At 37.5% G+C, this 12,762-nt stretch overlaps 1 protein-coding gene across 2 annotated transcripts in view; it reads left to right on the top strand.

Annotated features, from left to right (window-relative positions):
- The window catches only part of lingo2 (leucine rich repeat and Ig domain containing 2), a 157,946-nt gene that overhangs the window by 45,170 nt on the left and 100,014 nt on the right, over nt 1–12,762 (top strand). The window contains exon 1 of one of the 2 annotated variants that reach the window (XM_086157982.1): nt 5,371–5,432. The exons of the other annotated variant lie outside the window; for it this stretch is intronic. The gene's annotated coding sequence lies outside the window, so the exon portion shown is untranslated. Of the gene's footprint in view, nt 1–5,370; nt 5,433–12,762 lie in introns of those variants that run through there. 2 annotated transcript variants of the gene reach the window in all.

Raw genomic sequence — 12,762 nt, 5'->3', positions numbered from 1 at the left:
TTGTTTTAGACTTCTGATTTACTATCTCTGGGGAGTTGACCAGCTTTTTAAACATCCCCATATCTTTCTGGGGTAAAACCAACCCATACAGAATGGTTCATGGAAGTAGCCATGCAACACAATGCAGCACTATATTTCCATAAATCTTCTTTCTCTTAATCCGTTTCAGTAAGATCATTTCGTTCATGTGCAATCCACCCTTAATACCTGGCTCCTGACCATTTTTCTACAAACAAATGTCCATTTGGCATGAAGAATGCACCAGACATAATTCTGCTTAACATTTCCAAGCTGGACAAATTGGGCCAAGACATCAGCTGTTAAGCATTGGGACAGCTAATCAGTTTAGTAGAATGCAGAGGATTATGCGGGAAAAGACGAGTTGTTGTTCTGAACACAATATACCGCAGAGGACAGCACATCTGCTGTTGGTTTTGTTATCAGAGCTATTTCCTCTTGTTCATTCTGGAAGCTTGACTTGGTCTTATTTGCTGGGTGCTGTTTACCATGGGTCGGCTGTGAAAAGAAGTATCAAATTAGCCGTGGATTTTGTGTCCTGCATTATCACATTAGGATTCTGAGTTTGTGGACAATTGCACTCTTGTGCGTCAAGAAGGAAGATTTTTAAGCCAGCGGTGCTAAATCAGTTTTCTCAGCTAGATGTATAAAATATTCCATATGTGAGTGCAATAAAAAAAGGATTTTGTCAAAGTCTGAATGTGCAATTGTGTTCAAAATAACAGTCCATCATGGTGAACCAGATCATCACGGTTCTTGGTGTAAATCATATTATTACATGGCAAATGATTTATCAGTAGGTATAGTAGAGTCAGAGAAATCAACAGAACTAACATTCATGATATGAATGGCTCCTGAGTCTGTGTGATTGAGTAATTAAGTGAAAGGGCATGTTCAATCAACGAATTAATTCCTTATGTGAAGAAACCTGTGTCATTCGGGTTGCTCTTATTTAAGCCAGTACAGTACATGTTCTACATGTATCTCTTTCTGAAAACCTGAGAAAGATGGGTCGTTCCAGACATTGTTCACATTTAATTAAAATGTTGATTGTAGAGGGGAAAAGGGGAAAAAATTAAAGAAGTGCAGAAATGATAGGCTCCTCGCCTAAATCGATCTCCAATGCTTTAAAATGGAAAGCCAAACCAGAGAGACACGGAAGAAAACAGAACAGTAGCCAGAATGGCAAGATCTCAACCAATGATCGGCTCCAGGGAGATCAGATGTTCTGAAGAGGATACAATTTGCCAAAGAACATATCAACTGTTCTGAAGAGAAATGGAGAAACATTTTGTGGACTGATGAAAGTAAGATTGTTCTTTTTGGGTCCAAGAGCTGCAGTCGGTTTGTCAGACGAGCCCCAAACACTGAATTCAAGCCACAGTACACGCTGAAGACCATGAAGCATGGTGATGCAAGCATCATGATATGGGGCTGTTTCTCTTACTATGATGTTGGGCCTATTTATCACATACCAGGGATCAATATGCTGATATCAAAAGTACAGGTCACGCTGCCTTATACTAAAGAGGAAATACCCTTGAAATGGATGTTTCAAAAAGACTATCATCCAAACCACACCAATAAGAGAGCAGCATCTTGGTTCCAGACCAACAAAATTAAGGTTATGGAGTGGCCAGCCCAGGGGTGGGCAAACTACGGCCCGCGGGCCACATCCGGCCCATTGGTCTTTTTAATCCGGCCCACCAAAGATTGGTACAGAATACATACTTGATGTGAATGGATGATTGGATCAATGAATGTGGGAGCTCAAACAGGAGGTTATTTCATTTTGGGAACCCCTTGAGAACACTTGAGAATTTTCCCGAGCTGAATGACACAGACTGGCTTTGTGATTTAGCCTTTACTGTGGACATACTGACACACATGAATGAGCTGGATGTGACAGGGTTTGTGCATAACATGCAAGCAAACATCAGAGCCTTCAAAACCAAGCTGGTTTTATTTTCAAAGCAAATATCAGACAATGTTCAGACAAATGTCACACACCAGTCTGATATGTACTGTTAACAAATGCTTTTTTTTTCCTTTTATATGTATCGTTCCTTGTGCTGACTCGGCCCATCTGTCAAATTTTAAAAGTCAATGCGGCCCCTGAGCCAAAATGTTTGCCCACCCCTGGGCCAGAAGATTCCCGACCTTAATCCAAATGTAAACGTGTTGGGTGAAATCAAATTTTTTTTTTTTTCTGAGGCAAAACCAAGAAATGCAGAGGAACTGTGGAAGGTTACTAAATCATCCTTGGCTGGAATACCTGTTTACACGAGCCAGAAGTTGGTCGACTCCATGCAGCACAGATGTTAAGCAATTCTCAAAAACAGTGGTGATAAAACTAAATATTAGTTTAGTGACTCACAGGAATGCTAAATCTTAGTTGTTTTTTACAGTTTATTGAGTAAATATGTGAGTTTGTAGTGAAAAATGCAGACACTGCTATTTTTTTGAAAAGCCGATATTGTTTTTCCTTCATTTTCTGCAAAGTAATTAAAATATTGATAGTTTTTTTTCTTCAGGTTTTGATGTGAAATATAATGTGCAGTGTTCCAAATAAATGGAAATAAAAAAAATGTAAGGATTTTGAGCTTTAGCCAAGTTTTAAAAAACACTTATATTTAACACAACTGTATCTGTAAGAGAAAAGAATAGGGGTGTAGAGTGTATAAAAAAGATAGGGGTGGAGTGACGGAGGGGGTTAGAGCAGTCATCCATGGGTCTGGCTTGTCCTAGCCTGTCAAAATGTTGTTCAGCAAGTCACTGAACTCCTTACTGCTCCCCTGGCGCTGGTCAGTAGCTGGCTTCTGCTCTTGGTTCATCCATGATAGGTTAAATTCAGTGGTCAAATCTCGCTAATGTTGTGCTCTGTGTAAACTGAATGTGACAATAAAAGTCTTTCTTTCTAAAAGAAAAGGGTTGTGAGGAAATATTTTATATACCCTACAAAAATTCATCCAATCAGCTTTCAACATAGCAGATATATATTGCTGAGGTGGAATGGAGGGTAGAAAGTGAAGATTTATTGATGAATGATTGCTGTACTTTGATACATGGCTTTTGGTCTGTTATATTTTTGAATAATGAGATGTACTGTCAGTTCTCTTGACCAGCTGAATGCATTTGTGTTGAAGGTCTTAATACATCTGCAAACTTTCAACCATTATTCAAATACAATTTGTGTAATGATCAGCTTTATCAACTGCTTTGAAGTTGGTTTTGAATCTAGCAAAAAAAAAATTCAACTGTCCCTTTGTGTGTTTTTTTTTTTTCTTAATATCCACATTTAGATCATACAGCAAGTGGCTATAATATTACATACTTTTCCATTTTAGTTATGCAATTAAATAGTATTCTGAGTGAAAATGTTTTACTTTTAGTTTTGCATTCCATTGATTTCTATAATAGCTATATAACTTATCAGTGGTTTGAAGTCAAAGGGTTTTGCAGATGCATTTCTAGGCATCACTGTGTTCATCTTGTAACATCTTTAGGACTTTTTATTTGTTTTGTTTTTTTCTTCCTCAAAGTATACTCAGTATAAGTACCTGTTTTCCTTGCTACCACATCTTGTTTATTTAATTTTTTTTTTTTTAGATATGGTTGCAGGTTTTCATTTGAATATCCCTGCTGTGGAATGTTCTCTCTTTGAGATATCCCTTGTACGTAGGAGGAAAAAATGCTCATCAGTTATCATTTCTACATGAAATGCATTGTTCCCTTCAAGCAAACTAAATAATTTCTTTGTGGGCGTTTTAGTACAAGTGGGGAAAATTAAGTAACATTTTTTTAAACATAAAAGTCTATTTTTATTTTTCTAGACAGAAAATTGAAATATATATACATATATGGTCCATGGAAACTCATGTCTAACAATGTTTGTAGATGACATTGTGATCTGTAGTGAAAGTGGGGAGCAGGTGGAAGAAAGTCTGGACAGATGAGATGGGGGTTTGCCTTTGAAAGGAGAGGAATAAAGGTTAGCATGATGTGCATGCATGATTTAGACGCAAGTGGAACAGTAGGCTACAGTCAGAACAGATAAAGAAGGTGGAGGATCTTAAGTACTTTCTGTCAGCACCCCTGTAGCAGTGGAGAGTGTTTAAAAGAGGTGAAGAAATGCATCCAGGCAAGTTGGAATGGGTGGAGAAATTGTCAGGGGTAATGTGTGATCCAACCCACCCAAAATAAAAGGAAAGGAGGCAAAACTGTGCTTTAAACACAGTAGCATTAAGGAAAATACTACGGAAGTAGAGCTGGTGGTTGCAGAGATGAAGATGTTGAGGTTCTCTTTGGTAGAGGATAGATAGGATCAAGAATGATCCTGTCATCAGAGGGACAGAACATGCTATATGTTTCAGAGATCGTGTCAGAGAAGCCAGACTGTGATGGTTTGGTCATGCACAAAGAAGGGATCGTGATTGGTAGAAAGAATATATCGGTAGAAAGATGCTGAGGTTGGAACTGCCAGGCAGGAGGCCTGGAGGCAAGACCAAAGAAAAGATTTTTGGATGTAGTGACATACGACATGAAGTTAGTTGGCGTGAGAGAAGAGGATACAGAGAATAGGGTTAAATCGAAGAGGTTTGTTCCCTGCAGCCACCCCAGAAGGGAGTAGCCCAAAGGAAAATAAGATAATACTTTAACTAAATAAATAGATCATTTTACGCCATTCAATAATGTGCACTGGGCAATTATTAGATAAAAACACAAAATGCAAACCAAAAGGTTAATGCTGTTTGTTGTTAGTTGCTTTATGTAACAAACTGCTCTCACACAGAGATTTTCTCCTTTTTTGTGCAATAAAGGCAGGATTTAAAGCTCTACATAGCTTGTAAATGTTTATTGGAAAAGAAGGATGTGCTTGCTAATGTAAATTCCATTGATAGGCAACATAGTTGCTCTTTTCACTTCTTTGGGGATGTATTTGTATTAATGTATATTTGTCTTTTCATTTCGGCTTTTCCCTTCAGGGGTCGCCACAGCAAATTAGCATTTTCCACCTCTCCCTAATTTGTTTAAATGTATACAATTGCGAAAGCTCCAATGGCAGTTCTATTAGGCTGAGGCTGAGTGCTGTTTCAATCAAGTGCCTCCTTGCAGTCTCAAATGGGAATTTCCTCTTGATGGAGTGAAGGTCTGACAATCTGCAGTTGTGCAAAACTACTTAACTTAAAATAATAAATTATCCCTTATTAATCCCCTTCAGGAAATTCATTCTCTGCAATTAACCCATCATGGATGAACCATGAGCAGTAGGCTGCCAGCCACCAGCGGAGCAGTTAGGGGTTCAGTGTCTTGCTCAACAACACTTCAACACACTAGGAGGAGTCGGGAATTGAATCAGGAATGTTCAATTCCAAAGACAATTGCTCTACCTCCTGCGCCGTACCGCCCCCAACGTAAGTGTTTTACACAGTATATCATAACCCTTGTTTTAAGTCCTCCTTGGTCTTCCTTCCACAAATTTGAATTGACTCGTGAAAAAAGTCACCATTTGCTTGAAGCAAGGATTCAGTGCTACAAGGACGGGTTGATTACTGGCTCCTCTTGTCTGCGTGCTGAAGTATCCTTGAGCAAGAAACTGAGCCCTCTGTTGTTCAAGATCTGGTTTGCACCTTGTATCGCTGCTATGCCGCCTTCAGTGTACGTGAACACAATTCACTGTAAAGCCCTTGTTGGCCTCAATAATATTCTACCTAAATAGTGCATTCATCATCTCGCAGTTTCAGCCATCAAAATATTGTGCCTCAAGGCACAAAAATCCTGGCTTTCTAAAGTCTCGGTTTTTAACAGAGCAAAAACCTTTTGACTGAATTATAGTGCTTTTCTTTACATGTTAAAACATTTTTTCTTCTGTCCATTCAGTTCTCTTAGACAGTTAAGCTATGTACACAAGAATCCATTGGTAAAATACTTAACAATGTATCAATTTTCTTGCTTTATTTTGACATTGTGCAATATTCATACTGCAAGTTTCCAACGCTTCTACATTATTTCTTTGGAGGTTGTCAGTCATCCAGTTCATGGCTTATTGTTGTTTAAATCTTTTTGTGCCAACTGGACTTGAATTTCTTTCCTTGTAGACATTTCACCTCTCATCTGAAAGGCTTCTGCAGTCCTGAACTGAAGAAACCTCTTGGATGAGAGGTGACAACAAAACAGAATTAGCTTCTAGATAATATTTTACACAGAAGAGAGTAGAATTTACGAGCATTCGCAAGAGTTGGTACAAATAGTGAAATTAATTGAGCTTTCTAGCTCTGCTACTTCCCCATGACTAACTAATGCAGCACTGCACCACTTTGGATGTTCGACAGACCCGCCAATCTGGTTTATGCTAGCCTGACTTTCAAACAAGACCCAAATACTTGGGTCTTGGGTATTCTTTAACTTGGAGCTGTCTTGCTTTTCCAACCTGTAGGGGACAATCCACTAATTTCTGGACCTTAACTATGGCCTCTGATTTGGAGGTGCTGAGTCAGTTGCAAATTGCCTGGATTTCCTTTGCATCTTTGATTCATTCATTTTTATCTTACACATTTATGTCAAGAAAAATATTATTAAAAAAATAGACAAAACAGGAATAGCTATTATGAAATCTATCGAAATCTTCTTGTCGTGGCAACCGGACTTGAATTTCTTCACTTAAAGATGGTCCACCCGAAAAGGAGTTTCTGAAAAGCAACTCCCTTTATTTCCACAAACAGTTATACATAGTGCACGACATCAGTGAAATTTGACCACTGACCCGAAGGCATCTAAGAGGTTTGAAAAGCTGGGAGGTGCTGGGAATCGAACCAGTAATGGTTGCTCTAAAGCCCAATTATTAATTGTTCATTCTTGTGCACGTACTTTAATGGACCACTGGATCTGCACAGTTTGGCCTGGGAGGCTCCATCTATGATTGTGTCATCAGTTAAATTGAATCCACAACACATTGAGTCATCATTTTTTGTTTTGTCCCATTATGAAATGGAGGCCTGGGGTGCTAGTCTCACAACACAATAGAAGAGGATTGCTCCAGCCATGTCTTGAGTCTGGCTGAGTAAACATGCTAGAAAGTACAGAATTAAATTGTGAAATAATTCACAATGAACAATATAAAGCCAAGACATAAATGCAATGGGGACCTGGTGATGTAGTACATAGGTTTAAGCAAACCCAGTGACTGAAGGGGTTTTATTGCACACAAGGATCTCTGTAGCGTGTAATGGGAGATTTGTGGAAAACAATTTTACATTTGTGATCCAAGGGAACAACTGCTTCGTACACTGAACTTCCACGAAAATACCTGTTTAGTTTTAATAAGGTAAAAAAAAATGTTTGCATAACATGAAGAAAAGACAGCAAATAAGCATTGAAGTGAAATAAGTGATGTTGACAGGTTGGCCTTTTGTTCCTTCTGAGGACAGTTGCTGCAGTGAATTGATCTGACAGAAGAGTCTATCTATCTTGGTCAGTCATATCTGATCTTTCCCTGTCAAATGGAGGTTGGCTCCTTCGAGATATTAGTGTTCAAAACCCATCAAAACCTTCTCTATGGCAACATTTTTGCCTTACTAAAACTCTAAGTTGGCTGAAAAGAAAATGGAATGACATGCCCATTTTTAAAGTTTCTTCCTCCTACTCAGTTTTGATTAACATTATCCATTTTGTCAGTGTAAGTAGACTATCCTGTGTGTTGATAGGATCAAACTGAGTTCTATTCAGGCCGTTGTCACTGTGTACTGATTGCTTGTTTTGAAAGACAGTGGTAGGAGTTATTTGTAAAAAAAGTAAACAGTTTGTTAGACAAACCAAAATATGAAGATTTAATTCACAATCTGTTTAAGTAAAATCAACATATTGACTGAAAGACCAAGTGTTTCTCGCTGCTTCATTACATTATTACATTTGAAACAGAGGTCGGTCAAGCAGATATTGTTTTTTGTTTACCCACCTTTTTCAAGGACTCCTACCTCTAAGAGAGGGGAAGTATAAATTGATAGAAACGGCACGGTTGCAACTAAGCCCTCTCACTAAATTAGAAGTCTGTGAGTTGTTCTTTGACAGTGTCTTTCGCTACCTGGGCAATTTCTAAGCCACAGATGATAATCCTCAAGGGACCCTTATTAAGTCTTTCCTCCAATTAAGCCACATTCATTTTGCTGCAGAACAATTGGTCTGTTGTAAAGCACACAAATCGTCCAAACAGTGGATTAGACGAAATCAGGGAGTTCGGTGAAAGTAGCAGCCCTGGTGAATCTGTAGAAGGAGTTTTAGGTGTCCACTACCAATGTCCACACATCTTGAAATTTGAGGTATATAAAAAGAGTACACCTAGTGAACACCTTGTGAACAATATTCAGATTCGGCTAAAATTTAAATATAAACTGGAAGAAGGATATTAACAGGATTTTAGTACTAGTGGATATCATGTTAATTTCATTTAATCAAATCTGAAATGATTTCACAATTTTTTTTTTTGTTTGTTTTAATGAAGCTCTTTTTAATGGACTCTGAAACCTATCTCTTGCTTTCATTGAGTTGGCTCTGTCTATGTCCTGCCCTCTTTCTCAACAACAATCTCTAAAGGTATTCTAAATGCATTATTAGTATATACATGGATTGATGATCCAGTCTACATTCAGAAAATAGAAATTCTCATGTCACTGAAGCAACAAAAGTAAGGTATGCTTAAACATAGTTTGCTAAATCCACAACAGACCTCTTCAACAAGAGAGCTCAACTGCTTGTCCACTTTACCTGCAGCCTCTGTTTGCAGGAAAGATACAAAGATACGGATGGCATATTGCTTTAATGATGACTTAATAATTGCAATAGTTTTGTCATTGTAATAGTTGAAACATCCTTGAATAGTGTGTGAGCCTTATTATTATTTTGGATATCACCAGGGGTGAAAAATATTACGCATTTACATGTATCATCTACTACTTATCCAAGCTTGTGTTTGCGGGGCAGCAACCAGTGCAGTGAGACACAGACATGCATTCTCTGGCCTTTTTATTCAGCTCTTCTGAGGGATTATGAGGCATACTGTGGCTATACTGCAACCCCACAGTAATAACATGTGCATTTTCAGGTATAAAATTAAATAGATATCTAATTGTACAACTGTGCAAAAAGTGCTGCTGAACAGTGAGTATGTGCATTTGGGGGGCAGTGTGGTTTGGAAATGGTGCAGTGGAGGCACAGCAGTGGAGGTATATTGACAGTGGAGGCACAGAGCAAGGCCCACTCAGACCCACTGTCCTTTGCCCAACTCACTTCCCGCCAGAGGTGGGAAGTGAGTTGGGCCCATTGACTCGCATCCAAGGGAGAGAAAAAAAGGTTAATTTATGTTAGACCTGGACATTTTCTGGGCCACATACGGCCCATTTTGCTTTTTTATCCGGCCCGCTAAACAATTTTCTTGAACTATTTTAATAAGTCTTAATAAGTGTCAGTCAATACTGAGTTTAGAAACTCCTTATTTTTTTCCTTTTGTTTAATTTTGTATGGATGATTACATACAAAATAATGTCAGTACATTTATAAGATCATTAATGATAAAGTTGAAATAAAATGCCAAAAAATGTATTTACTCAAATTGCAATATTCATTTTGTTCAATTTACATGATACTTCGTTGGCCCGCACGTGAAAATTAGATAAGAAATGTGGCCGGCCAGCCAAAATAGTTGCCCACCCCCAATTTCCGTTGTCATTGGCAGTCTTCTGATGTAATAACAATATCAATAACAATGCAATGTTTAATTGAGACAAACCAAAGAAAGGGTAACTTCAAAAAGCGCACTTTATAAGCTTGTAGATACCAATTTTTTTTTTTTTTGCATTTCCCTGAATGCTGCAGAAGCACAATAACTTTTTAAAGTAAGCAAATATTTATGATGGCAAAGTGGTTGTACTAAACAAACGTATTAAATGGTTGATAAACGATCAAGTTTTTAAAGTGGGGATATTCTATTAAGCTCATTTTTTCTGCTGTTTATCTGAAGCAGAGTCAGGCCATTTCTTTCAGAAATCTCCTCCAGGTTTCTCTGCCCATGTAAGTTTTGAAGTTCCCTTGCAGAAATATGCAATCTATAAATGGTGCCTAACTGGTCCACTCTACATGCTCCAATGAACCTAAAAAGCCTTGACGCAATAATGGACCGTACGCTGGACTCTGACAAACAGGCAGAGTTTTGTTTCCCTCCTAATGAAATCTGAATGGGCCATTTGAATAGTGGAATAATCTCCAACACATTGATATTGAGAAAATAACTTCAGTTTCCACATGTACTTTCTGCCTTTCACCTTGAGCAACTGCAGATAAGATTTTTTTTTTAATTAACTATAGTCTTTATAGTCATAAAATATTTTTTGGCCTTCTTTTATGTGAGTAAGGATTACATTCTCTAAGGGACAAAAAAATACACTTTACCCTGTTTAACTTTACCATGATTTGAGCTGAAGTGGTGCTAATATTGACTGACCCTGTATAATGGTAGGTCAAACTAATTTCTTACTTCGCTGAAAAACAACTGCGGTTTAACAACAGAACAATTCATAGTTTTCCTTTAAATTACACATAAACACTGATGCCAAATGATAGCAGCTTATGCTCACTACCTGTCAAAATGAAGCACCTGTGCTGCTTTTAGACAATATTTTGGCTATCCATCTGTTTCAGTAAGATAGATGAAGTATTCATTTCTAGACTGACCTGACAATTTGATGAATACCCTCTAGATACAATACATCATTGCTTGGCCTAAGATTTATCCTGAAAATACAATTAAGAAATCTTTAACTATGTAATTATTTTAGTTGTAAAGCTATATCTCTTTCTTGCACACATCACCTTTTTTGTTTCAAAAAATGTGGAATACAAACATAAACTTGAAAGTAAAGAATGCTTACAGTTCCTGCTTTACTTTCAAAATATCTCCTAATTAGTCTTATATGTGTGTGATGATTTTATGATACAAGGCGTATAATTCTGTCTTCAAGATAAACAGGAAAAAATGACAACATACTCATATTATTATATCGCCTGAGTCATTACTAGCTATGTCCTATTTGAAGGCATGTCTTCTAATTGCCTTTTAATTATACTGTGTTTCAAAACAACAAGGTGCTTAAATCTTTTGTATAGTGTTGACATTTTACTCCCAGGTAAGCAAGACTGAATCACTGAGAGGGTAAAATATTACCAACAGTGCTTTACTGCCTGATCTCAAATGACAGTCCTGCATGGTTTTGGTCAAACCTAATGTATAGGGTTTAGTTTTTCTCCATTTGCCATTCATGACACTTTTTCTCATTAAATTCACTCAGGGAATGTATTGCTGTCAAGACATCAGCCTGGTTCGAAATTAATATGATCACGTCAAAGAAGGGGCTGTTGTGAATGACACGTGGAACGAAAATGTCTCTCTGAACTCCCTTGCTGCTGTGGGGCATAACACAATTAGACTTTAGATTGTCTTTTTTTTTTCCTCTCCCTCTCCCCATCTGATTTCTGCCATTGCCAAGCTATTCTCTTTCATCTGCTTTGTTCCAATGTTTTGTCATAATGTAGGAGTCCCTGAGTGCTCTCACAGATCACTGGTACAGCTTATCAGTGAAGTGGCGTTGTTTCAAATTGGGTCCATTAATTTGGTCTCCATATTAATTCACAGCATTACATTTACAACAGAGAATTCTGTGAGTGGTGGACAGGAAAGATAAACATACTTAGTATCCATGGATGGTAGTACCATCCATAGATGTGGATGGAAATTAGATGCAGAACTAAGTGTAGACAAAAATGTGTTAGCAGGCTTATATTAAGATAAATAAATACAAGGACTAAAGAAGAAAACTCAATGCCTACAAGCAATATAGAAAGTATCTCAGCCTCTTATCTAGAAATGGAGTCCAAGAGCACTGGAAAAGTGTGCCTGCACATAAAAATCAGCTTATTTTTAATCACGTCATGTCAAATTCAGATTTTTCATGAGGTCGTTTTAACATGCCCCAAGCAGATGTCTTTAGATTTACACATCAAATTGTTTTGTGATGACTGTCATTAATCTCGGACTTGGAATAATGTTCGTCTGTGGTCAAACTTTACTGGAACAAATGTAAAAGCATCATTAGGTCATTAAGACCACATCTGCCAGCCTAACTCTTTTTAATTTGATGGGGACTACATTGTGTATTCCTGCAGGGTATATGACATTTTAATTTAACCGCAGCTGGAAAAAAAAGAAAAAAAAAAAAAAAAACAAGGTTGCAGAGGGATTTATATCTATAGTTCCATATGGAGACAGCGTCCAGATCAATTAACCCCAAAAATCATGACCTTCATCTTAATATTTGTATCCAAATAACATGTTCTCATTGAATTCTGCCACTGTTGTATGAGTTGCATGTGTGGTAGGCGGGAGGTGAAATCAGCCTTTTAAACTATTGTGGGAACAGTGAACTATTGTAGCAAATTTATCAAGCATTTTTCTACTGTCTATTTATTTGTGGATGTCTCGCTATCTTCGGTCTCTATTTATATTTATATTCATGTTTATGAATATTTATATTCCCTATGGGGATCAATAAAGTTTATTTTATCTTATCTTAAGCAATCTACAATGCAGAGATACCTTTGAAGCCATTTTCTTTTTCACACTTCCGTAACAATCAATGTCATTGAATATATATCGTGCATTCAGAAACACATATCAGCTTTACTTTTTTAATAAAAAAT

The sequence above is a fragment of the Fistularia commersonii genome, chromosome 13, assembly GCF_037954325.1.
Source record: "Fistularia commersonii isolate RoL2024-O1a breed Wild chromosome 13, RoL_Fcom_v1.0, whole genome shotgun sequence".
In the NCBI taxonomy this organism is placed as follows: Eukaryota; Metazoa; Chordata; class Actinopteri; order Syngnathiformes; family Fistulariidae; genus Fistularia; species Fistularia commersonii.
Note: the sequence above shows the minus strand (reverse complement) of the source record. Positions and strands in the feature narration are given on the sequence as shown.